This window comes from Patagioenas fasciata, chromosome 2 (genome assembly GCF_037038585.1).
Source record: "Patagioenas fasciata isolate bPatFas1 chromosome 2, bPatFas1.hap1, whole genome shotgun sequence".
Lineage (NCBI taxonomy): Eukaryota > Metazoa > Chordata > Aves > Columbiformes > Columbidae > Patagioenas > Patagioenas fasciata.
The window spans coordinates 23,202,203-23,228,416 of NC_092521.1; the positions used below are offsets into that span (position 1 = coordinate 23,202,203).

Here is a 26,214-nt window from a genome sequence, read left to right on the forward strand (position 1 = left end):
CGGGCGCGCACAGGTAACTTTCCCAAGCGGCGCTGGATTCTTTCACTAAAGGAGCGGGGCAGAGGGACGAGCCGCCAGCTGATTGGGCGGCGCGGGCCGGCAGGTGCGCTGCCATTGGAAGAGGCGCGCACAGGTAAGGCCGCTGAGCTCCAGGTAACGCACCTCGCGCCCGCGCCGCGCCGGGAGGTAGCCGCGGGGGCCGCCGCCGAGGAGGGGAAGGGGGCGGCGGCGGCGGCGGGAAGTTCCACCGTGAAACAACCTCTCCCTTCCTCCGCCACGGACGGAGCGCGCTGGCCGCGGCAGAGGCGCCCGGCCGCTCTGGGGAGGCGCGGTGAGGAGAGGCGGCGGGCCGGTGGTGCCTCGCGCAGCGGCCGTTGGCTGCCGCGCGCCGCCGAGGCTGAGGAGACGCGTGTGGCGGGCGCGACGGAACGGGGCGGCCGGGCGGGCCGGCGGGGCTGCCGCTCACGGGGCCGGCCGTGCCGCTTGCTGCCGGCTTCGTGCGCCGGGCCGGCGGCGGGAACGAGAAGCCGTGCCCAAAATCCCCCGGCTGCTGCCGCTGGCACGTGGCTGTCGTGGGATCGTGCCCAGGAGGTGTCGGCCTTCGCAGGACACTTTCGTAGTCAGTTTGGTGGGGGTTTTTTTACTTGTTTTTGTTTAGTTTCAGGGATTTTTTTTTTTTTTTTTACCTTAGCCTAGGGTTGGGGCAGGCCGGGCTTGATGTTGGTGAATGTCTTGGTGCGGAAGGCATCTCACAACGGAGGGGTGAAGTGGTCCCAGGAGACCCAGTGTGTGGATCTGAGAGGGTTGAAGAGTCCGTTTGTCGGCAGGGGAAAGCTGGAGTGAGAATGGGAAAGCTACAACGGGGTGTTTATTGAGGAATTCTTTGTTATGCAGGGGCAAAGTGGATAGAGAGGACTGTGCCATCAAACCGTTAGTCACCCTTCAGTCTACTACATGCAACTGTATACTTTGCCCTAAAGACCCAAGTGGGCTTATAAGGGCCAGGATGGGGCTGCGTGGGCAGCAGCTGACGAGGAAGGTGAGAAAGAGGGCTTCTCCCCCCATTGCATCAGTTAAAGAAGATGGAGTGGAAAGGTAGCGAAGAGACTTCCATCTACTCTCAACTGTTATCAGTACCCGTTCCTCCACCAGAGACAGGTCAGAACCCAACTAATTCTTCCTGCTACCAGCTGTCCTCCTGCAGACATCTTCCTATACTGCTGGTGATCTCTACTGTACAAATAGTGCTATATATGTGAAGAATGCACCGTTTTATAGGATAGACCATTTTATTACTTAGTGATCTTTGCAAGAAAATTAGCTGAATGATGCCAAAACCATGAAATGGATACTGTCTTAGGTGAGGGCATTTTCCATTTTTTACCTTTAGTTTCAGGTGACAGGGGAATGCAGTAGAAGGGATATTCATAGAAAAATATGTTTGTATAACCAAATATATATGTATACGTACATACACATATATATTTAAAAATATATTGTGATCTGGGGCCTGATCTTCTTTCACCTACTCCGGCAGCTGGAATCTTGACTTTCTGAAGTCTTTGGAATTATGGGATTGCAATCAGGCACAAATATCTCTTTCTGGGTCTCAGGCCTTATCTGCATTCATAGTAACTAACCAAATTAAGCCAATTCAGTATAAATCAGTTTAAAGTCAACTTAAACATAGCTGACTAACTAAACATAGAGAAGATTTCTATCATTTAACTGAACATAATTAGAAAAATACTTTAGCTAGATTAATGGTGCTTTGATTGAGCACAAGATAATAGCCTTTCTCTTCTTCCATTCACCAATCACATGAAAGAAACATTATTGTACAATCTGTAAATTTAATCAGAAGTTGCTAATGTGGCCTGAATTTTGAACAAAAATACTGATATTGAACTTGTAGGTCATTATGCATAACAATACTTGTATGTAATATTTTGTATAATACATTTTGAGGAAGCCATAAAGCTTCATAAAGTACAGAAGAGAAACAGAATAATTTATTGATTACAGATGATGCAGTAATTTTGAATACAGACTTACTATGTAATCTTCAAACAAGTTGAGCCTCTCAAGAATATTACTGTGAGGTACTCTGAGTTGTTTGGGAGATAAAATAGTAGAATGCTGTAACAGTTTAAGTTAGTGAAGCCCCCTGTTAACTGCAGAAATGATAAGGTTTCTTTCCCAAATATTTGTTACGCTGAAAGAAACTTTGAGACCTGAAAAGGTTACCTGTTTGAGCACCATCAATAGGATTAACGTCAATTCAGGTATCCTCTTTCTCTTCTTGAATTTTTCAATTATGAGACATAGTTGGATGTTGGGGTTTTTTTCCTTTTTTTTTTTTTTTTCTATATGAAATGTATAGGAAGAAAGAGAGATCAGTGATGAGCACTTTTCAAAATGCCACCCTTGCCAAGGTAGAAATGCTGGTGATGTGTGATTTTACAAGAAAGAAAACTGCATTTGATGCCATCTGCAGTCCTGGACCAAACCCAAACCGTAACTCAAACTGAAATGGAGTTTGTTGTTCTAGTACTGGGTCAAATACAAAACTGCTTTTAGCAGCTTGCTCTCAGGAGAGATTCTCATAACATGAGGCAGTCGGGAGACTAAATTACTGTTCACCATCTTAGAAGATGTTCCAAGGTCAAAGTTAGGGATATAAGTGGAAAATGCAGTAATGCACTCTTGATTTGAGGTTGTGGAGGATGACAACTATTATTTGGCTGTGACTTGCTTAGATGGAAAAATATACTCTGAAGATTATTTTACCTAGATAGCTAGGCATAAGGCTCATCATTTTCTGGATGAACCTTCTGCTTCAGACTGCAGACTGGAATCAAATTCAAAGTGTTGGGAGTCCACCTCTAGCTGAGCAGGTCAGACAAGTCCTACCTAATCCAGCCCGATGCTCATTCTTCATGATCTCCAAGATTATTATAAACTAATCTGTTAGTCATTGAAAAATCAGTTAATGTTATTTCTGGTCAGACCGGTTTCACTTCCTGTAGAATAAAGGCTGTGTAGAGCAAAAATGAAATAGTAATGCAATAAATACATTATTGAAAATCTAGGACTTGTCTTTAGAGTGTACAGGAAAAGTTTAAAATAGTATAGTAAACTACTGGTTTTCATACTGTGCTTACTTCTTTGTTTGAGCAGCAGCTGATATTTTTTGTGATGTTGTAAGGATTCAGTGTAGCTTTCAACTGTCTAAAGCTTTAACTCATGCTTACACTATTTACTGCATAGCAGCTAGTGTCAATGTTGTTTGAACTTGCCAGCACTGGTTAAAGGAAATAGAGTGTGCAAATAAGACTTAACTAGGTTTACTAATTGCGCTAAGTACCTAAAATATCTTTCAGAAAACTATTAAAAGAAGTCTATGTGATAAAAGATGTTAGGGAGATATTTATGTCAAAACAGCATTGTAAAACAGTTCAATGAGAGAGCAGACGTTTGAAAACAACTGCTTTTAGTAGGCGATTACCACATATTTTTATTTGTGTCTTTCTATGTCAGTGATGCCTGTTGATATAAAACGTACACTCTCACAGTAAGTTCAAAGACAAACACCTACCTTCTAATTTTGTGATATGCAACATTTACTGCTAATCCTCCCCATAGCTTTTCCTTTGTAGTTGTCTTCTGTATGAAACTGTATTTACTGGAATTTGAGAAGACTGTGATCCTCAACTGACTTCAATGAAACCATCATGTGCATCAAAATAAGCTTAAAAGATTTCAGTGCAACCCTCCTGTACCCTGAATAGATCATTCTTATGCTCTAAGAGTGAATTACTCTGCCCTGTTAACTTTAAGAAGTAATTCTAAGTAACCAAGATCCTAATAACAGTTTATTTTTAATGCTTCACAGTGAAACTATGAAAGTCTTACCAGATGTCCTGGTTTTGTTTAAAGCCTTAAACCTTGACACCAGAATAGAGGGATTTCGTGATTCATGACAAGTACTCGTGAATTTCTGTACTACTGCTTGGAAACTGCAATTTGTGCTCCCCAAACAGATCTGCTGGGATCCCTTTAGCAACCTCGAGCTCTCACCTGCTTCCATGTCAAGCATGACAGCAGCAGTTCAGCAGCATGGAGGACCAGGGAATATCAAGCATTTTGTGGCCACAGGGTAAGGTGTGGAGGTGAGTGTGGCACTTTGTACTTGAAATGATAATTTGAATTTCTTTTAGAGTCATCAAAGCAGTATGGAAAGATGTAAGGAAAAAAAGGAGGGACTTTATTTAGTTTCATTTTGCTCATCTGAGTGTAGAATTAGACAGTGTGACACACAATGTTGTTTCAGCTTAAAACAAGAACTAATTTTTAGTGATGCGAATAGCTCACAGCATGGAAATCCTTTCAGGATTGAGATGTTGATACAGCTAATAAGGTGGCAAAATCTGACAATAGATTGGAATATTAGGTTCATGCTTGATTAGCAGACATTAAAGTACCAATCCACTTCATAAAGATTACTTACAGTTTTGGAACAAATTTAATATAATTTAATATAGAACGATAGCTTTTCTGCAGGTGCTTTGACCTGCCTGATATAATTTTTTTTAGTGATTCACTCAAGCATTTTGAAACATGTGGAAAATACAGTTAGGTCACCTAATGACGGTAGTTTTGCTTTTAATGTAAAACCGTAGTGTGAAAAAGAATACTAAGGCATCTCTGAAAGACAATTTAATATGATGTGGGATCTGGGACTCTGGAAATATTTAATTAAGCTGACGTTAAAATTGTGTGGTGACATTATGGGGCAGAGCTAGAGAACCTAAATAACCTAACCTGTGAGAAAAATGTTGAGTGCATCTTCTTCATCCAGCTTCCTGTGTTAATCAACAGGATCTTTGCATCATCGTAGAACAAAACTGCAAATTCATAGACACATTTTGATTAATCCTAATTTAAACTATTTTGGGATGAAGGTAAAATGCTGTTAGTTTGTTTAGGTTGTGAACAGTTCCTGGGGAATGTAAGAAGAAAATTGTCGTAATAGCTATATAACATTTTTTTCTTTGAAGATTTATTTTTAATCACCAATAGTAGTTTAAAACCAACTTTTTCTCAAAATTAAAGTTTTTTCTCTCTTCCCCCCTCCTCCCCTTTTTTTCTCAAAATTAAAGTTTTTCCCCCCTCTTCCCCCTCTTCCCCCCTCTTCCCCCCTCTTCCCCCCTCTTCCCCCCTCTTCCCCCCTCTTCCCCCCTCTTCCCCCCTCTTCCCCCCTCTTCCCCCCTCTTCCCCCCTCTTCCCCCCTCTTCCCCCCTCTTCCCCCCTCTTCCCCCCCTTCCCCCCCCTTCCCCCCCTCTTCCCCCCCTCTTCCCCCCCTCTTCCCCCCCTCTTCCCCCCCTCTTCCCCCCCTCTTCCCCCCCTCTTCCCCCCTCTTCCCCCCCTCTTCCCCCCCTTCCCTTCCCCTTTTCCCCCCTTCCCCCCCTCCTCTTCCCCCCCCCCTTCCCCCCCCTTCACCCCTTCTTCCCAATCTTCCTCTCTCATTTCTTTTCTCCTTTCATTTTCATAACACAGAATTCCCCCAGCTGTACAAAATGAGCCCACAGTTGCTCTTGGTACTGCAGTAGGTGCCTGGGGGAGGTGGACTGGCCTTCTCTTAAGTTCTGTGGAGGCCCCGACTGAAAGCCTGTCACTGGGGACTGGGAATGGCCAAGACAGTGTTTGCCACTGAGGAGGCTGCTGCTCCCAGCTCTCATCAGTCCATTCTTGAACCATTATGACTTACAGAGTATCATTATAAAGGAATCTGAAATAGAGATGTGATCAACATGTGGAGAATCTTAAGGCTTCAAATGTCTTTGCATTTGTTATGAGCATGTTGAGAGTTTAAAAAATATAGTAGCTCCACAGGTCTAAAATATTGCACTGCAATAAGAAGCATTCTAAAAACAATGACAAATGTGTCTCTTCTTCCTCTAACAGTCTGTCCTAAAGTAGATGTAAGTGTTCCAGCATTCAGAAGTTGAAGGATGGCATATAAACAATTGCTTGTTTACTTTTCCCACACTCAGGAACTAGAGTAAATGCAGCTCAAAGAATCTGCAGAAATACTTTCCAATCAGAGCAGCAGGAGTTGGGAAACAGCTGTGGATGTATCATCTTGTTCATGTAGAATCAATGTGGTTTTCCTTCAAAATACGTCAATACTATAATCAAATAGCAAGGTACTTAAGAAATCATAGCAAATGGAGAAAGCTGCTTTCAGAATCTACTGAATAAGAGGTGGGGTTGATAGCCCCTGGGCCGTTGCTCATTTATCCTTGTGGCTGCCCTCAAGAGCAGGCAAATATTACTTTATCTGAAGGGCAGAGGATAAAGAGGATTGTCTGGTGACACAAAAGGAACCAGTGTTGGAGCCAGGAGATCTCTGCAGTGCCTTTTTCTATGGAAAGGTCACTAGACCATGTGGCTCTGTGTTTCTATTTAAGCTTTGTCAGCTCTGCTTTTAGTACCTTTACAAACAGGTGTAGTGGTGTCACTTTCTACTTATTGCTATTCTGTTTGAAATAGAGGAGTATTTCAGAAAAAAGCCTCCAGATGGTTTCATCCATAAACATAAAGGCAGTATATAATATTATTCCATCAGGCTTTTTGGGCAATGTAGAATCAGAGCTTGTTGACATAATCATTGGCCTTTCTTGTAGCCTGGGTTGGTTCTTCAGTGCTCAGGAGCTTCAAGATCATTTAGTCTGTGGTTTGGGGAAGAACCCAGTTCTAGATCCCTTGCAGCTGCTTCATCAGCCTATCCTATCAGGTTCACCATCTCAGTGATACCGTGTTTATATTATACAATGCACATGCCCTACATGCACCTACAAGCCTGCTTTATCTCAGACTGCTGCAAAAGTAGATTTTGCTGTTCCTCTACAGCTGGAAGGACTTCCCTGACACCCAGGGAGATGTGATAACTACTACTGTCTTGTTCCACCCTTGTGTTGTGGGCTAGCAAGTCCCAGGGATCAGGCTCTCAGCACATAGCTTTGATGTGCTCGTTCCAAGTTCTTTTACATCTCATTTTTCTTTTGCAGTGCCTCAGTTCCTTGTGTGCATTACTACACTGCCTGATCCATTATTGATTTTTTTCATTGTTTTTTAATGCAGATTGGAGTTACTAGGTAATTCCAGCTCCTTAAGCTGTGTTCCCTGGCTGTGGCTTATGCTGCTTTATAACCCTACCTTTGTTTCTCTGAATCTCTTGTTTAGGAGAAGGATCAGACAAAATATCCGTGTTTTCTCAGTTCATTAAGGATGCAGAAACTTTTTATCTTGTCATGCCCTAGACACTGTGTGTAAATAGGAGTTGCAGTGCAGATTTTGTTTTCTTTGTTTCAATACAGAGAGCAAATCTCTCAGAATAAACAGATTTACAACATCTGTGCTTTTCCCTTACATTTTTGTTTCTTTTTCCCAAGTAAGTGGAAATTTTAGCTTCAGGAAGAAGCAAGGTGAAAGTATTCTGTAGATAAGATATTTTATGTGGCTCCAGGACAGAGACGTTTCGTATTTGCTTGTCTCTGATTGAAAACAGTACCTGGAGATGGCTGTTTGTTTATATAGAGTGTTTGGGTGTGAGGGGCAAAGCAGGCAGATTTACATTTACATTTTTTTACTTCTTTTTTCTCCAGCTCCCACACATGAGCAATTGCCCTGAGGCCAAGGGTGGAGGTGAGATGTGTATGTTGCTACTTATTTCACCATAAACTTTGATCTGAGTACCAGGACTTCTCAAGGGAAGGCAAACCCTGGTTTATCGTCATTGGGGGTATGAATTACTCCCCTGCATAATCAATGCCATGGTTAAGGTGCTTGGAGAGAGAGGCAAAATCATATATTTGGGCTGTGTCATTCAAGAGTGAGCTGGGTGCAGGAGGACACATTCAAAGGTTCAGAAAATCTGTGTGTGAGGGAGGCCAAACTGACACCCTGCAGTCTCCTAGCCCCAAGGCAAATACATTTGGTATCATGGAAAAGTTGCTCAAGCTCTCACAGCCCAGATACCAACTGCCAGAGACAGTTCCTGACCTGTGAAGCTTTCAAAGGAGGTGCGTGATGCAGACGTGGGAAGGTACATGCAGCACCTCTCTGTTTTATATGTGAGGTTTTTCAGTGACGGGCTTGCCAAAGGTTGTGTGAAGAATCTGTGCAGAGCCAGGAATTTATTACCCCTTGCCCAAATCCCAGGCTGCTGCCAGCTGCAGATAGGTAGTTTGCTGAATACTCCAGCCTGACTCCTGGAAAGAACTCTTGTACTCCCAGTGAAACCAGTAAATTTCCCAGATTACAATACATTTATTTTTAAACTGCACAGGCAGGGATTACATGTTTTGAAAAACTCCTGCCAGAGTCTTGAGAGCCTTGTGTATTCTTAGCTCCTGAAACATCATCATGCCTAACTGCTCGTTAAACCTGCTGCCTAGCAGAATCCGTCAGCCCTCCCATGGGCTCCCAGGCAGTGCTTGAGAGAGTGTAAGGTGCTTTTCTCAGTCTAACCTTGCCCTTTTTTTGGTTTAAATCACTAGTGAAGTTGAAGATAGAGTTTACAGAGGGAAAACAATTCAGGGTGAATTGCACTCACAAAATAGACAAACTACATTTGAAATGTAGGATTTTAAACCCAAATGTCTTTGTTTCATTTTATCAGAGCTAATTTGTCCAGCCTGAGTGCAGCATGGGTTGAATTTCAAACATCACACTGTTAACTACAAGCTGACATCAGTATCTGTCTACACAGGACAACTATGATGCGGTATCATAGTTGGCTTCAAGGACAGGTCTTGCCTTGGGCAGAGTGGAGGCCATTCTCAACAGAGTTTTATAACTGTCGATAAAATCTTTCTCAGTCTTATGTATGTATGCAGTGCAGGTGGTGGGCATTGAGCTTGGTACCACAATGCAGTGGAGCAGGAAGTAATCCCATATAGTGGGGCTTCCTGTGGTATCCCCAAAGTCACAGCGATAAGCAGGCGGTAACTTGAGTAAAAAACAGGACACAAGAGAATGTCAGAAGGACCTGTCACCCTGGCTTTCCTGGAATCTTGTTTGTGAGGTGAGGGGGGATAACTGCATGCTTCAACCCTCCTTCTTGCTGTGAAGTTGAATAAAGCATATTTTGTTGAGATTCCTAACAGATAAATGCATGAGCATGTGCCTGCCAAAAGGGTCTTTCTTTCTTACCCTAGGTCATGCATTTCTGCCCTCTTGTGTCACAGCAGCAGCCTTGCTCTTTCATCTTACTGAAAACTGGTTTGGTTTTGTCCTTTTTTTTTTTCATAGTGTTAGTTTTCAAGCAGGTAAGTAGGCTGGTTTGGCCCCCTAAAACTCCATTCCCAAACTGTGGGAGTGCTGGAGCCAACAAAAGGAAGGGGGTGGCAGTTGTAAGGTGAGCCCACCTCTTTTGGCAGCAGCCTGGTTTTAACTTTGGGTTAAAGTGATTGTGAAAGTACATGCAAAGCAGTCTTTTCTGTTTGGGATGAATGAGAGCCTTCCAGGTGTAAGCATAGGGAATTAATTACAGCATTTGCACAGCCCATTTCTCCTGGAGTCTCACACATGGCTGGCTCACATGGCATCTCTTGGCATTAGAGGGTCATGGCATCACCAGCAGCTCTGGCATCATCTGTTTCTTGTACCTTTCAGCTTCCTCCAGTGGCTGGAGTGGTGGTGAATTTCTGCAAGCACAAGACAATCCACAACATCAGCATTGCTGTAGGCCCAGTGAATTCATAGAAGTGCATGGATGAGTGCAGCTATCTGATCAAGAAGGTGTAAGTCACAGGCGAAATGACCACCTTTTTCTTTCAAAAGATGTACATGTAGAAGGTGTTGTGCCTGTGTTTTATACACAGTATTATGAAGAATGCTAGTCACTCGAGTTGTCCTTTGTACTGCATCTCTTTTCTTTGCTTTAGAAGTGACTTGACAGCTGGCTAGTGCTCACATTCTGTTAGCTTTAAATGCTTGGGATTAAATTCTATGCTATGGCCCTCCAAACCCAGCCTGGATCTATGCTGTTCTCTTTGGGTTACAGAACTTCCGTCAGGACAGGGAGGGGACAGGAAGAACAAGGATATCTGAAAATCTTCAATGTAAACAAGGGCGATTATACACACACCGGTTACCTCAGTGTAAACAACCAATCGCACTATAATGGGTGAAAACTTTTGAGCCTGGGGAGTTTGCTTTGAAGTGCCTCTGCCCAGAGATTGCCTGTTAATGCAGAGAATTACACCACCAGCAGCTGTTGGTTCCAGTAAGTAGAGCTTGGTGGCAATGACAATGGAACTGGGTGGATTGAGAGTTGGATGCAGAGATATGACAATACAGTAGTTAAAATTTCAATAGCAGTAAGGCTGTAGCCAGTGGCAACCTGGCTGTAGGCTTGCCTGTATCAGCCAACACATATAAGTGAAGGCAGTGTGAAGGAATTGGGATTTTTTGTTACATATGTGTGTAGTCATTGCCTTTGTGTCCAGGAAATTGCTTGACCTGCACTTTACTGACCCATCACTTTCCTAGTATGTCTTCAGCCTCCTCTGGCATTAGACCACTCTAAGCCCCAATTGTCATTTTCTCCTTTGAAGCGCTACACTGCTCGTTCAGAAGGCCTGATTCTGTAGTGGGTGGAGTCCACTGAGAATCTTTTTAATTTTGTGAGCTGCTGATGGGGCCCTACAGGGTAAAATTCAGTCTGTTTGCAGGTGAGTGCTGCTGCCTGCATGATGCTGAGGGCTACAGCAAGTTCCTTAGCCCTGGTCTCTGGTTTTAGACTAGGATTCAAACACAATGATTTCTTCACAGGCTCTTCTCCCCATACCACATGCCTGCTCCTCTCCTGAAGTTCCCTTAACATTCACAGTGTACAGCCCCTCTTCGGTCTGATCAACATGCTGGTTTTGCCCTCCTACGTTCAGCAGACTTGTATCATCTACCTCTAGATATGACACATCAGTGCAATAGGGACAGATATTTCTGTATGTGGAAGTGCATTCCAGTTTTGTAGCACTACCTACATGATTTCTTACATTTTCTGTGAAAGAATACAACTAAGTCATACCCAGGTTAACATAAATGTCTTAACTCTTAGCTGAGAGAGGATTATGTCAATTTAGGCTAATAGCTGCCAAATAATAGACACACTGATGCTCTTAAATTGGTTTCATTTATGTCTGCTGGCCCTGACAATTGGAAGAAAAGATAAATACACACAAAGCTTTCAAAGCTCGGTGTGTTATGATGCTAATTGAAAAATCACCGAAGGAAGCCTGCATGGTGTGTGGGAATCTTAGTGCATGAGATTAGCAGCTAATTAGTGGCTGGGAGCTGGAGTGCACTCCTCCCAGCTATCTCACACTGAGAACAGGCAGTTTGGCCCATGGAATAAATTCTTGCCCGATACTGGCAATGGAACCCCTATTGCAGACAGCAGACTGTGATGATGGGAAGCTATAGTGTCAGTGCTGTATCAGGCTCTCCTAAACCTGCACAGAAAGTGTCAAAGATACTGCTTTCTAGGTGGCTTGCTGTGTCCTGAGCCACAGCAAAGATACAGGCATTTGAGAACTGAGCTCTTTTTTCTTTTTAACAAATGCATAAGTCTTGTTTTCTTACTTTCTGCCTCTTTCATGCCATGTTTGCAGCAGATGACACAACACACTCTGGAGGCCCTGAGCTTCAAATCCTGCTTTAGATTCTGAAGTTAATGCATACAGGTGGTGGCACCCTCATCCTTGCATTATGTTTTAGAATCATGACATTTAAAAAATAGAGCTTTCATCTGTCAGTGTCCTTGTATTTCCCTCTCAAGCATTTCCCTGGTGTACAAATGAAGTAAAAGAATCAGAGATTTAAATAATACACTTATCTCATATGAGTCTAAGAGGTTGGCCTTTACAAAAAGAGAGACGTATAATTGTAGGAATTGGTGTCACTGATGCATCACTGATACCACTGAACTAATCAGAGCTTTGATTGCTTAGGCACACATCTATTTTTCTCTGTTGTTTTGCATTTTCTTTGAGAATCCCTTGTTTATTACTTAATTTAAGAAGGTTGTTTGTAGCTCCGGAGAATTACATGTTTTCTTCTTTTCCCACATTTGGTTTTCCAAATCTGAAACAAGTGTAAACACAGCTTTAAACTATTGCACACTCTCAATTAAACTAGTATTAAACCTCACACAGACATTGAGGAGACATACCAGGATGGTTCACTTCTGAACACCACAGAAGCTAGAAAATTTTCTTTCCATGTCACCAGCTCTTTGAGTAATGCAGTTTTGCTCAAGCTGGAGTCAGAAGTGGGCTAACGTAAGAAGGCCATGGTCACAGGCAAGTGGCCTCGGACTGTGTGAACTGGTTGTAGAGTCAGCTTTTCTGGAGATCAGTACATAGCCACTTCTAGTCCAGTTCTCTTAGCCTTCAGTCAATAAGCCTTCTTCTCCAGCTATTGAGAAAAAGTTAAATCATCCGTGATCTCAGTAAGAGCTAATTACAAAGAGGACATCCTTCATATAGTAGCCAAGTTGTTGTAAAAGTGATGCTATGGGGAGAGGCAAGGTTTGCTGGCAGAGCTAATATCTTGTTTGACCACATATGTAGTTGGGAAAAGTTAACAGACTTTCAGACATAGAAGTTCTTCTACAGGTCTGAAAGAAAAAACTCAAACTTTGAGCTATTCTGGCCTACTCTCAAAAATCCTGTAGAGAGTATAGATACAGCAGCCCCAGACAGTCAGCTCTACCATGGATAAAGCCAGCTTGCAGGGCAGCCCTGAGAGCCCAGGTGCTTCAGGAATCTTAATAGCCTGTGTGGAGCGACGAATTCCTGAAACCTTGCTCTTTGTTCAGTAAATGTTTGTTAAAACAGGAATGAGAGATACAGGAAAAATCAGCATTTTCTGGCCAAATCATTTCCAGCTGGTTCTAGGTGGGTATTAGTAATGCAGCTGTCAGTTTTCACATGATGTTTTTTAAATGGACACCCCTTTATTAGTTATCTTTTAAGATATCTTTCCTTTTATCTTAAGCAAAATACCTGTGGGTACTGTTATTGATGGTTTCAGATACTACTGGATAGTAACATCAAGATACTTAGTGGATGCTGATTAGTGCAGTGACTGACACTGCATGGGAATTCAGTGACTGTGCTACAAGCTGAAAAACACTCTATGCTGGAGGCTGGCAAGGAGCAGATAAGACATCTGTTTAATCTCATTGTGAGGTGAAAAGGGGGAAAAATCCCAGATCAAGTATACTCAGCTGAATGGAGCTTGTGTAGGGACCACTGCTTGCTTCAACAGCTTTTGAGAGGAAACTTAGAGGACTCTGGACTGGTGGGCAGGTTGCCTCTGCCAATATGCTGCCTCCTCTCGGGAGTCAAAAGAGAAAACGTTTGCTCCTGGGCATATTGAAGCAGCCCCTTCTCCTTCCTTCCTGCTCCCTGCCAAGTTTGGGGTATCTCCTGCTGCCAGATGGGAGACAGCAGGGCCAACACCAACTGCTTCTTCATGGCATCCATTTAAAGTCAAGGCTTGATAATGGTTGTTGGTCCATGGGCTCCTCTTCACTTGGGGGAATGGCCCTGTCGCATGGGCATCTCAGACAATGCAGGTGGGTGTCAGAAGGCCACAAGCAGTCCAACCATCTCCCCTCAGTGCAGAGGAGGCTCTGGGAGAGGGAGTCATCCACATAATGATCTCCAGATGCTGTGTCTGATCAGTGTGTCTGATCAGTTCCTGTATTGCAGAGGAGCTGTGTGGCCTTCTGGTAGGCTGTGTGTAAGGGGAGAAGACAGGAGAAGGGCTCTTCTGAATTTGTTCCACCTATAACAAAACTCAGCCAATTGTCCCACCACCTACCACTTGCGCTTCTCAACAGGCTGGGAGGCAGGGAACCTGCTGGGGAAAGTTATTTCTTTCATCCTCTTGCAGGACATCATTTCTCTTTTAATGTTTTCTGTGCAGTAAAGAAAACGGGTGAAGGAGCTGAAGAGGAAGAGCTGCAGAGGAGTTTTCAATTCCTGTAGGAATCTATGCATGGCACATTGTGCCTGCAGGAGCTCAAAGCTGTACTCAGCTCCATGAAACCTGGTAGCTCAGCTGTAAAACCCAGGATTTCTTCTGGTTTCTGAGCCAGTCTCTCAGCATTTAGAGAAGGTACTGTACTGAGCTGAAGTTCTGCAAGCATATTCGATTTCATGTCAACTAAAACCCCCTAAAATCAAATTAAAGTACTAGCCTCTTCCAAAGTAAAGCACCACACCTCTGTCTGGAGCTTCTGTTAAGTTAAAACCAGAAATGCTTTTTCAAATAATGTATAAAATTTAAATGCTTCTTCAAATAAAGTATAACAGCCAGTTTGCTTTGCAAATGGTCTCTCTAACAACTGCTTTCTCCAAGTAACTTTAAAAATAAAAAAATCACCTATTAAAAAATTTAAAAATCATCTATTCCAAAATAAAAGTCAATGTCTAAGATGACATCTGTGAGATCTACAGAAGCCTAGTTTGACTGGGGTAAAGCTAAGGTGAGCGACAGGTCAAAATCAAGCTTACCATGGAGGCCACCTGCAACCTTTGTGGAGAAAGATTACCATCTTGTTGGGGAGATCATGTTTCTGTTATTACCAATAACAGTCTGGTTTATACTATTTATTCTCCCCTCTTAGGTTATCTTCTCTGACAGCTGGGAGACTTGACACAACGCCTAGGTTGAAGCTATGATGAAACTGAATCATGTTATTGAATCCTAAGTGTCATTCGATTGTATCACATGCAGTGAGAATGTATAGGTACCACAGTCCTTGTCCCAAAACACTTACAGTCCAAGCCAGATAGCAGGTCATAGTAAAGTAGAGACATCCAAGTGCAAGGTCCTGCACCTGGGTTGGGGTAACCCCGGTAGCAATATAGGCTGGGCGATGAAGAGATGGAGAGCGGCCTTGCGGAGAAGGCCTTGGGGGGGTACTGGTGGATGAGAGATTGGACATGAGCTGGCAATGTGCGCTTGCAGCCCAGAAGGCCCATTGTGTCTTGGGCTGCATCAAAAGGAGCGTGGCCAGCAGGTCGAGGGAGGTGATTCTGCCCCTCTGCTCTGCTCTGGTGAGACCCCACCTGGAGTCCTGTGTCCAGCTCTGGAGCCCTCAGTACAGGAAAGACATGGACCTGTTAGAGACAGTAGACAAAGGCCACCAAGATGACCAGAGGGCTGGAACACCTCTCCTATGAGGACAGGCTGAGAGAACTGGAGTTGTTCAACCTGGAGAAAAGGCGGCTCTGGGGAGACCTTACTGTGGCCTTTTAGTACTTAAAGGGGGCCTATAAGAAACATGGGGACAGACTTTTTAGCAAGGCCTGTTGTGATAGGAAAAAAGGTTAATTGTTTTAAACTAAAAGAGGGGAGATTCAAGCTGGACATGAGGAGGAAAATGTTTACTATGAGGGTGGTGAAACACTGGCCCAGATTGCCCAGAGAGGTGGTAGATGCCCCATCCCTGGAGACATTCAAGGCCAGGCTGGATGGGGCTCTGAGCAACCTGATGTAGTTGAAGATGTCCTTGCTTATTTCAGGGGAGGTGACTAGATGGCCTTTGAAGGTCCTTTCCAAACCAAACTATTCTATGATCTGTGCTGGTTTGAAAGTTGTGATTTATAGCTGTCTTCTTTCAATAAAGCTCATTTTTTATTTTAGTGCATTTTGATGTAGGAGCATATGAAATCTTACAGATGTTTCAGTAACAGCAGGTTGCCTTTCTGTGTATGTTTCTTCAGGGGAATGTCTTTTCTGTGCAATTAGCCAGGAGGTTTTAGCTTTATGATGGAGTGGTTTGGTCTGCACTGCTTTCTCTCTCTGGCATGTTCGGAAAGCACTAAGGAGGGCAAAGCCAGCTGTCTTTAGAGCCTCACCAGGCCACAGTCACAGGCTGCTGCCTAGGGCTGTGTGCAGAGACCCTCCTGCTCCACAGGAGCTGATCCTGTTACGCTTGACAGGGCAAGTCTAAACTGGGTGAAATGAACAGGAAATGCCAGTTCCAGCCCTCCCAGATGACTCCAGGCTACTTTGTACACTAACTTTTTCAGCCTTGGGAGGATTTGCATATTAATTCCTCATCATCCACAAACTGCATTTGGATCAGCACTGCGCTGCCAAGATCTTGGAAAGCCACCCCGCTCGCATGATTCTGGAGACATTAGCTACGCCATGTTTGTTGGGCTGCCTACTCTGCTCTCCTGTTTTGGTAATCCTCTGCTCTTCTGCAGGTATTAACACGTACAAGAAAGCTTTGTCATAATAAGCAATAGCCAAACATGCCAGTTTTTTTTTTTTCTGTCTGTCAAAGACATCATAATAGTTTTAAGTTAGTCCCAGAGAAAATCATCAGTGGGGCTGTAGAAAGGTCAAAGGTTTGCCAGTTTAGGATTTCATGGGAATATACGCTTGTTTGGACTTGGCCCAAGAGCTTAGTTTACCTGTTTGACAGGTAACAATTAGTGAGTAATAGCTCTGCTGGCTGGAATGCAGCTGTGAGGGCCAGCAGGCGCTGGGTTACCTGGTGGGCAGGTGTGGGTGCAGCGCCCAGATAGGTATGTGCATGCACAGCATTCCTGGGAATCAGTTTTCCCTTAAAGATGCAGCAATGACTGCAGGGCACAAAAGGGCTGGGCTTAGCCCAGGCTGGAAGATGTTAAGCTGTTTGCGAGGTAAGGAAGTAAAGTAAATAGTGGAAAAGAAGAGGAACTGAGGAAAGGACTGTGACAAGCAGCTGCCCCTTTTTTTCCTTGACAAGAGAGAGCAAAGTTCTGATTCTTCCCTGAGAATCTCAATAATTGAGAATTCAGTGTGATAACAGCAGTGGTGTGAAACATTTATACAGTCCTAAAATTACAGTCCTAAAATTACATTTGGCCCTTTGAAGGCAACCATGAGGCTGATGTGGCCCCCAGTGAAAATTAGTTTTACACCCCTGGATTACAGTGTCATGGAGCGGGGGGAGGAAAGAGAGAGAAGGGAGAAGCTGAGATGGGGTAGAGCTGGTTTGAGAAGTGTGTGTCTAAAAGTTATGCTGACGGGTGGCCAGCATGGCTCAGGAGTCGTCTGCAAGGATTTTGTGTGCATTGCTCCCCAGTGGCAGCCCAGCATAGGCACAGCAGCATATAGCACATCTGAGAAGTTCACTTGGCAAGATATATATGTGAAGAGAGGAAATCCTGTATCAGTTGGTTTGGAAATGGTTAAACAGCTTATGTGCAGTTGCCCTCAACTCTGCCATTAGCAAGAAATCAAGCCTGATGAATTTATCAAATAAAACCACTTTATCTGTGGCAAATGGCCCCATTTCCAGCTCCTGCAGCAGTCAGGGAAGATTCCTGCATAAACCTCTCCTGATGTTGAGTCTCCAGAGGGAATCTGGTATAAATTATGTAAATGGGGTCTTTGGAGGTGTTTTTAAGATGTTTGGTATTTTTTTTACCACACCAGGCAACCCTTCTCTTTTAGGAACAAAAAGGTTTGCTCATTCTTTTAATATTTTATTCTCATTTGTGAACAAGCTTCTGTGTTTGTGTATTTCCACTTACGTGTTTCATACTTTACAATTGAGCTATTGTGTGCCTTTGTAGAAGCCACATCCTCTTTCCTGGTCTATGTATTTTCACCTGCAGAGCTGGAGTAGTGAGTCCAGTATTATTAACTATGAAACACAGACGATAAGCACTGCTAGTTATATACATGCATGCTATTACAGATAGATATTTATTTATATCACACAGTAATTATTTTGAACCTAATTTCACTAAGATGACAAAGTATTTTGTATTTTTAATAAAAATAATGTTTTTTTTACTCATATTTCTCTGGCTGAAAGGACTTCATCCTTGGTGTACTAGTTGATGTCATTTGAGAAAGAAGAAATCCATGTATAATTAGAGACCATTTTCCTTGATCTTAAAGGACACAGGATCACTTTGAGTCATTAAGCATTATTTGTACACTGTTATTTAGTATGACCTTCATTAAGAGGGAGTCTCTTTGCTCAATAGTGTGTGGGCCAATAAATGGTCATTAAGCCTGACTATCAGCTGACACAGTGGCAAGGTTTGTATTTATTTTCACAAACTCCTCACAAGCTACAAGCAAGCACTACGGAAGCACAGAGTCATCTCTGCAGCATGGACCAAACCGAAGCGAAAATATAACCCTTCCTCAGAAAGTGCTGAGAAATGCATGACAAACCCCTTCCCCCAGCCCACAACCACTGCCTAAGAAGATGCAATGATCTGTCCTGGGTTGGATGAGTGCTCGTCTCCTGCACTGTGCACCTCCAAGGGTCCCCACCCCAGGCACTTCGGAAAGAAGTGAACACACTTCCCTTTCCAAGCATCCTCCACTCTGCATGTTAGGCTTCCTCAGCTGGAGCTTGGACCTATGTGTTTCACACCTTTGAGTCAACAGTTGACTTCATGAGTCAGTCAGAACACCGTTTGAACCCCTCTAAACTTCTGGCATCCATAATAGTATGCAGCCATGAGTCCCACAGGTTATGAGGCGCTTCAAATAATCATTTTGTTTGTGGTATTTGGCATCTATGGTACTGTGTAAAGCAGTGTGCAAACCGTTCCTTCTGTCTCCCATTTATTGCTGACCTCTACAACCTGCAGAGTCCTGCACATTTTGGTGCGTCTTCCTATGATGACTCTTGCGACATTAACATTTCTGATCACCTCCCCTTTGGGCATGGAGGACAGGAACTCCATGTAGTGTGCAAGATCTAAGGCACTTCAGATTTGCCCAGTAGCAATGCTTTCTGTTCTGTATGTTCCTGATGTGGCTTTGGTCTTGCTGAGCATGGGTGCGCCCTTAGCATTCTGAGCAACACGTTCACCAGACGTAGGATCATAGAACCATAGAACAGTTTGGGTTTGAAAGGACCTTCAAAGCTCCTCTAGTCCACCCCCCTTCCTATGAGCAGGGACATCTGCAACTAGATCAGGTTGCTCAGAGCCACGTCCAGCCTGGCCTTTGTCTACAGGGATGGGGCATCTACCACCTCTCTGGGCAACCTGGGCCAGTGTTTCACCACCCTCATGGTAAAAAATTTCTTCCCCATGTCTAACCTGAATCTCCCCTCTTTAAGTTTAAAACCATTACCCTTTATCCTATTGCAACAGGCCCTGCTAAAAAGCCTGTCCCCATCTTTTTTGTAATCCTGTTTCAAGTACTAAAAGGCCACAGTAAGGTCTCCCTGAAGCCTTCTCTTCTCCAGGCTGACCAGCTCCAGCTCTCTCAGCCTGTCATCACAGCAGAGGTGTTCAGCCCTCCGATCATCTTGGTGGCTTCCTCTGGGCCATGAAGATGATCATTGATATGGAACACAATGACATTTCATTGTCATGATCATACTGCATAGTCATGCTGCACAATAAGCACAAATGTCTCAGAGCCCAGTGAAGAATTCTCCTCCCTCTGGCAGCTGCCTGCCCGCCTGTAGGTTTTGTGTCTCTCTGTGGGCTTGATCGCCCTGTCATTTGGAGTAAGTAGAAAGAGTTCTGATTTCAGCAAGACTGGAAGTCCTGGAAGCATCTTCTGTTAATGTCAAGGGGAGCTGCATGGAGAAGCTGAACTGTGGTTTGTGCTGAGTGATGTGCTCTTCTTGTCCTTGCGAAAAAGACATTTCATGCTCACAGAGGGATCAGACTCATTAAGTCAGAAGAGAAATTAAGTGCATTACCAGTGGTGACCTTGTGAGAGAGTTTTGCCTCACCATTCACTTTATTAAATGCTTTCTGTGAACACAAGGAATTAAGCTTTTCTATGTGGTGCTTGCTGCTCTCTGCTATATCAGTACTGTAGCTATAACAGTTGTAAACATTTAAAGAATGGTGCCAATTAAAGGTGACTTGGGAACAAATGTGCTATGAAGAACTTGGAAAGACTGGAAGAATAGCTATTGTAGCAAATGCTTTTCTAAATGGACACCTGAAGGGATGAAGCTATGGAGAGGATGGTTTGGGAGGCAGCCTTCCCACTCCAGCAGTGCAGTCATGGTGATTAAACATACCCTTTGGAAGCATACACTGGTTTGAAGAGGCTTCCAGCCATCACTAAATGAAGCTTACAATGAATGACCCATTGCATGTTAAGAGGCAGATGACTCCACCTGCTATTTGGGTTCTGTAGAAAAGGCTGACAACAGTACTTTACACCGGGACTCTGGAGAGTACAAGAGCTCTGTTGTTCACTCGTAACTATCAATCAAGAGTACACTAGATAAACTGGATTGTAAATGGCATCTGAAGTAGTATTTCACTCCAGCAAAGGATATTCCAGGACGGCAACATAGGAAAAGGAGCAACTCAAAGGAGTTCACCACCACAGGTTATTCTCAGACAGAACCACGCTGCGTAAGGAGGAACGGAAAACACGTGGCCTTATTCTCTGTGAAGTGTTTGTGGAGTTTCTGTCACCATAGTACCGAGTCACCAAATACAGAAAGGTCACTCCCATGATTCATAACTGAACCCACAGCAGCTGTTGCTGTTGTCCTTCTCACTCTACCCAGTGTGTAATAGCTGAAGGGAGCAATGCTGGACACTTACAGGCCTCTCCATCCTCCCAGCACATTGCAAACAGATTACTGCACCCAGCAGCTCTTTATGAGCTTTTCTGGGCAGGTGAAAAGAGCAGATAGTTCAGTAGATCATTTCATACAATCAAAGGTCTGACTGCTGTCACCCGGGTAAGGGTCCATGAAACAACACATGAGACCTGGACTTCAGCTGTCCGTCAACAGACTGGATCTATTAGGGAAGAACTTTTCTGAAATAGTTATCAGCCTGAGGTTGATAACCTAGTATTAAGAAAGTTTTAACTAAAATGTTTCTGCTGCATGTAACAGTAAGGATAAAGAAAAATACACTATTTTGTCCAATTTTGTTTTTCTCATATTTATGAACAGTTTTGCCATTTCCATACTTCAGAGAAAGATGCTGAATGTTAGCATGGCATCAGGAGAGGCAGGAGGAAAAAAAAGTACTGCTTCAGGAGTCTGCCTTGAAAATCCCTTTGAAATTCACATTTGCTCAGCAGTCATGTTGCTAATGTCAGCAGCTGAATATATCTGGGTTTATATCCACACCAAGCACACGCCAGGCCATGTGTGGCCTCAGAGCAGATGCCTCTGCCTCTCCAGCACTCTCCTGCTGAGACGACCACCCTGGGGGCAGAAGCCCCCTGTGAAGACAAACTGTCCTGCAAGGGAGACTTTCTGGAGATGGGGCAGAGGAGTGGACTATGACAAGCACAGGAGGCGAAAATGGAGGCTGGGAAGGTGGGCAGACAGGCTGTGACTGGAAAACAGAGCATGGGGAGCACTGGACTGCTTGGATGAGACTGGACCAAGTAGAGGGGACCTCCAGGCACAGCAGTAACAGCAAAGCAGACTGAAGATGGACATGAGGGTATGGGAAGGACTAGGACTGTTTGAACAAGAGAGAAAACTTAGAACTAACAGAAGGAAAAAGCCATGGGGCTGGTCTGTGAGGAACAAGGGCTACTGATGGCTGAGTGCTGCAGTGGGGACCCAGTCTGGACAAGATCAGTGACGGTGGGTGGCTCAGCCACCAAGTTTCCTGCCTTTCCCTGGTGCTGGATTGCCCAGAAATCTCAGCATTACTGACACTAATTACACTGTCAGGAGCTGCATCACTGTAGGAAAGTCACTTCCAGATGCAAGCTGGACCACGGATGGATGGACGCTGTTTCGAAAAGTAGAATCACAGAATCATTGCTCAGGTTGGATCCAACCTTGAAAGATCATCTAGTCTAATCTTTCACAGGAAAGGGCACATATATGAGATTGCGTAGCACCTTGTCCAGTCACATATTGAAAACCTCTAGTGTGGGGACTCTACCATATCCCTGGAGAGAATGTAGAACAAGACGCTTTGGGTGAGCCAACAAGAAACCGGAGGACTGGAATAACAGTAAGTGGGTGTCAGTGCTGTATTGGTACAAGATGTGGGAGGCTGTCAGTCAGAGCAGGCAGGCGAGCGGAGAGGCCAGCTGGCTTTGCCAACAGCACGGCAGGGAGCACAACACTACTGTGCCACTGCAGATGGCAACTCCAGCCAGGGAAAGCAGCGCCAAGGCCATTGTGGAAGGGAGTGGTGAGACCCCACGGGCATGACCTGCCTCATTCTGCCCTGAGAGGGCTGTCGCAGACTCATGCTGCACTGAAAGCAAAGGCTGCACGGAGGTACTAATACCTTGAGGAAGTAACTACCAGGAAACAAACACAATTTAAATTAAAGGGCAGCGTTGGCACAAAGACAATAGGGTGCAAACAGACTTTAACATATTCCAGGTGGTAAAGAAAGGATGGCACCCAGCCAGGTGAGAAGTGAGTTCTCCAGGAGGAGCAGGGGGAACGAAGGCCCCAGGGGCTCAGGGGTGCAGTTTGGTTGGGAGGCCCTGCCAGGATCACCCAGAGCCAGGGCTCAGTGGGGCACATGAGCCCTTCCAGACCATTGCTTGAGCAACTTCTATTTTGGCATCTCCTAACCTGTGAGTTGTCATTACTCTTCCAGGGCACTTGGGGAGTGCCACACTGGGGCTTCTGCAGCTTTAGCTGTTTTATTTCAGTGGATAAGGTGGCTTTCATATAGATCTAATTATATTCTGGTAGTAGAAAAACGGAAACAGAAAAAGGAAACTATCTGTATTTAACAAAGCCCATCTGCTGCTATGAGGGATTAAGTCCTGACACAAAGAACTTGACTTACCCAAGACCGGTTGGGACAAAGCAAACAGCATGCTGCACAGCTCAGGGGATTCTCTCCCTGCCAGGGATAGCAAAAGTTATGAAGGATAAGAAGCCTCCCTTGGATAGTCACGGTAATATTCAGGCTTGGGAAAGATCACCATGGAGGAATAATGCCTTCCTAAGGAATATTTTATGACGGAAGAATTTAGATTGTAAAGGATTTGTTACTATGAGTGACATGGATAGTTTACTAAATCTTTTCAGTTCTGTGAAATAAAAAGCAAACATGCGTCCCTACACCCAAGTAAACACACAGGTTCTTATGCAACTCCACCCCCTGGGGCTGCTTTCTGCCAACTTCCGCAATGACTTAATTTAAAGAAAATCCCGGGACAGACGCACTCCAGAAAGCTTCAGCATAACCCCAGCCTGAGCTTCCTTTTGAAGTGGCAGGTCCCTGGGTTTTCCTTCCAAAGCATGTGTGCTTCTTAGCGCTCCATGTTGCCAAAGCAAAGCAAATGAAACCCATCTTATTTTGAGATTTGTGTAGGTCATGATAATAGCTGTAGTGCTTGGAACTGCTGTTGATGTTTCTTTCTTTGCAAGAATAAAGGGAAAGTACTGGGGATTAGCACTGTCACCGCACTCCCTCCTTCCCTCCTCTCCCCACTGCAAGCCTTACACAGAGAGCACAAACACAATCTTTGCCTTGCACAAAAGTAATATTCAATGCAGTATTTCATAAGTAGATGGGTAACTGATAAATTTTATTATAGCATTATTAAACATAGTAATAATGCTTTCATAAATTTTCCTTCTATGAGCAGCGTATGTAACACTATGAGAGTTCAAACCTGGATCACAAATATCACAGATTGGCACATATAACTTCCAGATCATCAAAAGAGAAAGTTGAGTTCACAAGTTTTTCCAGTTCTGATAACTGCCATCCTATGCTTTGCTTTCCCTTTCTGTCAGCTCTCCAGGGCCTTCCAAGCCTTCTTCACTATGGCTTCTCTAGTAGCTGTCGTGACACTTCCTACTCAACAAGTGCAAAAGTCCATGGGAGTTCTTCAGTATTTATCAGCAAGATTTGGAGTCCTGCCCCCAGGAATGGCGGGGAGACTGCTCTTGGTTCAGGACCATGCCGGTGCGAGCTCACCAGCAAATGGCACTGGATGGAAGCCATGGGAAAAATGCTTCCTTCTGCTAGGACACTTGGTGGTTCTCATAAAACAACAGGTAACGTAATTTTGCTCCCTTTACTTCAACTTTCGGGGTTTTTTTTAAAGAGAGGAAAATTATGATCATTTACTAGATAAAAAGACATAAAGGGAAGTTTAATATGTACTGTCTTTGAATGCAAATATCAGGTGCTGTGGAGTCTCAGACATACAGATTTTTTAATGAAAAGACTCCCTTTGTCCTTGTCACAAAGGAAAAATGAATTATGTATGCATTTTTAAAATATCTCGTCACTTCACGCTTGGACTCTGACATTGAAATGTAACATGAAATTATGTTCCAAAGATTAAGCTAAGAATATTAGCCTAAAAAGACATAAAGGTGGAGCTGACCCAAGAAGTAGGCGTGTGAGTTTGGCCTATTCTTAGGCTACTGAAGTTGTTACTGCTAAGGAAACCAAGCACAATTAAGCTTGGGCTGACAGCAAGAGAGCATCATGACCGTGTCCAGAATCTGGCTGGGGGTCCATCCCATCTCACCCCATCCCATTAATGCTGGGAGAGAAGCAGTAGAGCAGCCTGGCCTGCAGGAAGGCTCTTGGGATATTAAGGTGGATTTTTTTGTGAACCATTAGTAGCACAGCAGTGTTTCTGTTTGGAAGGGGGATGAAATTCTTAGTGCTTTTCTGTTGGAGCCAGCAGAAAAAAGTAATCACTGAGTGCTTTGGGTAATATTCAGGCCTTCTGTCAACACTACCCAAATTAGCAGAATACTTACCATAGAGGCAAACCTTGGGAAATCACGTCAAGCATTTAGCAACCAGTGATCTCATAGTTGTTCTTATTTGAGCAGAGCAGGATGAAAGCCTACCAAGCCTGAGCAGACAGCTGACATGTCCCAGCCTGTTTCCTCTAATGGCTAAATGGAGTCATGGCAGACATTTAAATAAAATCTCCCTCCGTGTGTGTAATTATCTCTAAAACTGCAGTGGGGGATGCTTGTCTCTATGGGCAGCCTTCACAGGTGGGAGTGGTATTTGCAGTCCTGTGAAGCACTTTGGGTTTGGGAAGTAGTTGAATTTGGTCTTGGAATATCTCGTTGCGCTCACTTGAAGGAGAACACTTGCCAGGCCGTCTGACTTCCGAGGACAAGTGGTTTTGCACAGATTAGCCCATGCAGGAGATGGCAAACACCTTGAAGAGGAAAAACCAAGTGTATCTCTTTACAGAGCCTTGTTCTCGAAGCCCTTCTAAGCCTCATTCTCTGTTACAAAGCCCTGAAGTCTATGCCAAGGCAGGGGTTGCAAAGGACAGTTATATGCTCAGAGTTACTGGGAAATAAACCAGGAGCATCTGATGTCACCAGACACCCACAAAACATGCAATACAGGATTATCAGGTTCGATTTCCACTCCAAAGCCAATGGTAATGCAATGCTGACAAACGTCTCCATAGTCCACTCCTCCCCTTTCTCAGATGCTGCTCTATAAATCTAGCCTTAGGACCTAGGAACTAGAAAACACTTCAGTTCCATTTATCCCTAATATCTTGTGAAAACTCTTGTGATCTTTATTAATGCTGTGAAAGGCTGAATGAAGCAGGGAGTCAAAAGGAAATTCACCTTTCTACTCCTGATAAATGTCCTGCTAAGAACCAAAATAGACTAAGGAGGTAACTTCCACAACATTTAATTTTTTCCCCCAAATTCACAGACTGGATTTTTCTTTTTTCTTTTTTTTTTTTAAAGAAATGTTTTTATTACAGTGTGAGAAATTTGCAATTAGATTTTACTTCATGTCCTAGTGATTCAAACATCCTTAGTGAAATGTCAGATCTTTTCAGACAAGTTTTATAAATAATCTGGAACTAAATCTTTTCAAGACTTTTTTTCTTTCCCCAGGAACATAGACAGAATGGTGAGATAACCTGGAAGAAAGGAGTGCTGTGCAGTAATTTAAAACTTTATGATGGTGTAAAAACAAAAAAAGCCCCAAACAATTAATGTTATACCTGATACTTATTTACAAGTGCACAGAAGCAATTTGAAAGCTGTAAAATCCCTCGCCAGCCTTGTTTAAGCTCACCTTGTGAAAGACACAGATACCAGTCACTCTTATTAGTGGCTGTGCAGCAACCAAATATTTTAGAGGTTGTTAAATAAGTTGAGTCAGATCCACAGATGGTGTAAATCAAACTTCTGTAGTTGCTCCAACATATCTGTGGTCACAGAGG

The 26,214-nt window shown here is 43.8% G+C and overlaps 1 long non-coding RNA gene across 7 annotated transcripts; it reads left to right on the plus strand.

The window, feature by feature from the left end:
* The first annotated feature begins 3 nt into the window (after positions 1-3).
* LOC139827132 (uncharacterized) lies at positions 4-18,075 on the plus strand. 7 transcript variants are annotated; one of them, XR_011737361.1, is made up of 7 exons: positions 124-331; positions 895-1,158; positions 3,896-4,172; positions 6,057-6,209; positions 7,671-7,710; positions 9,682-9,809; positions 10,073-18,075. It is a non-coding gene; the product is annotated as an uncharacterized lncRNA (long non-coding RNA). The 7 variants fall into 7 exon arrangements; XR_011737357.1 differs by lacking the exon at positions 10,073-18,075 and having other exon boundaries at positions 4-133; positions 9,682-10,035; XR_011737355.1 differs by lacking the exon at positions 10,073-18,075 and having other exon boundaries at positions 9,682-10,035.
* The last annotated feature ends 8,139 nt before the right edge of the window (positions 18,076-26,214 follow it).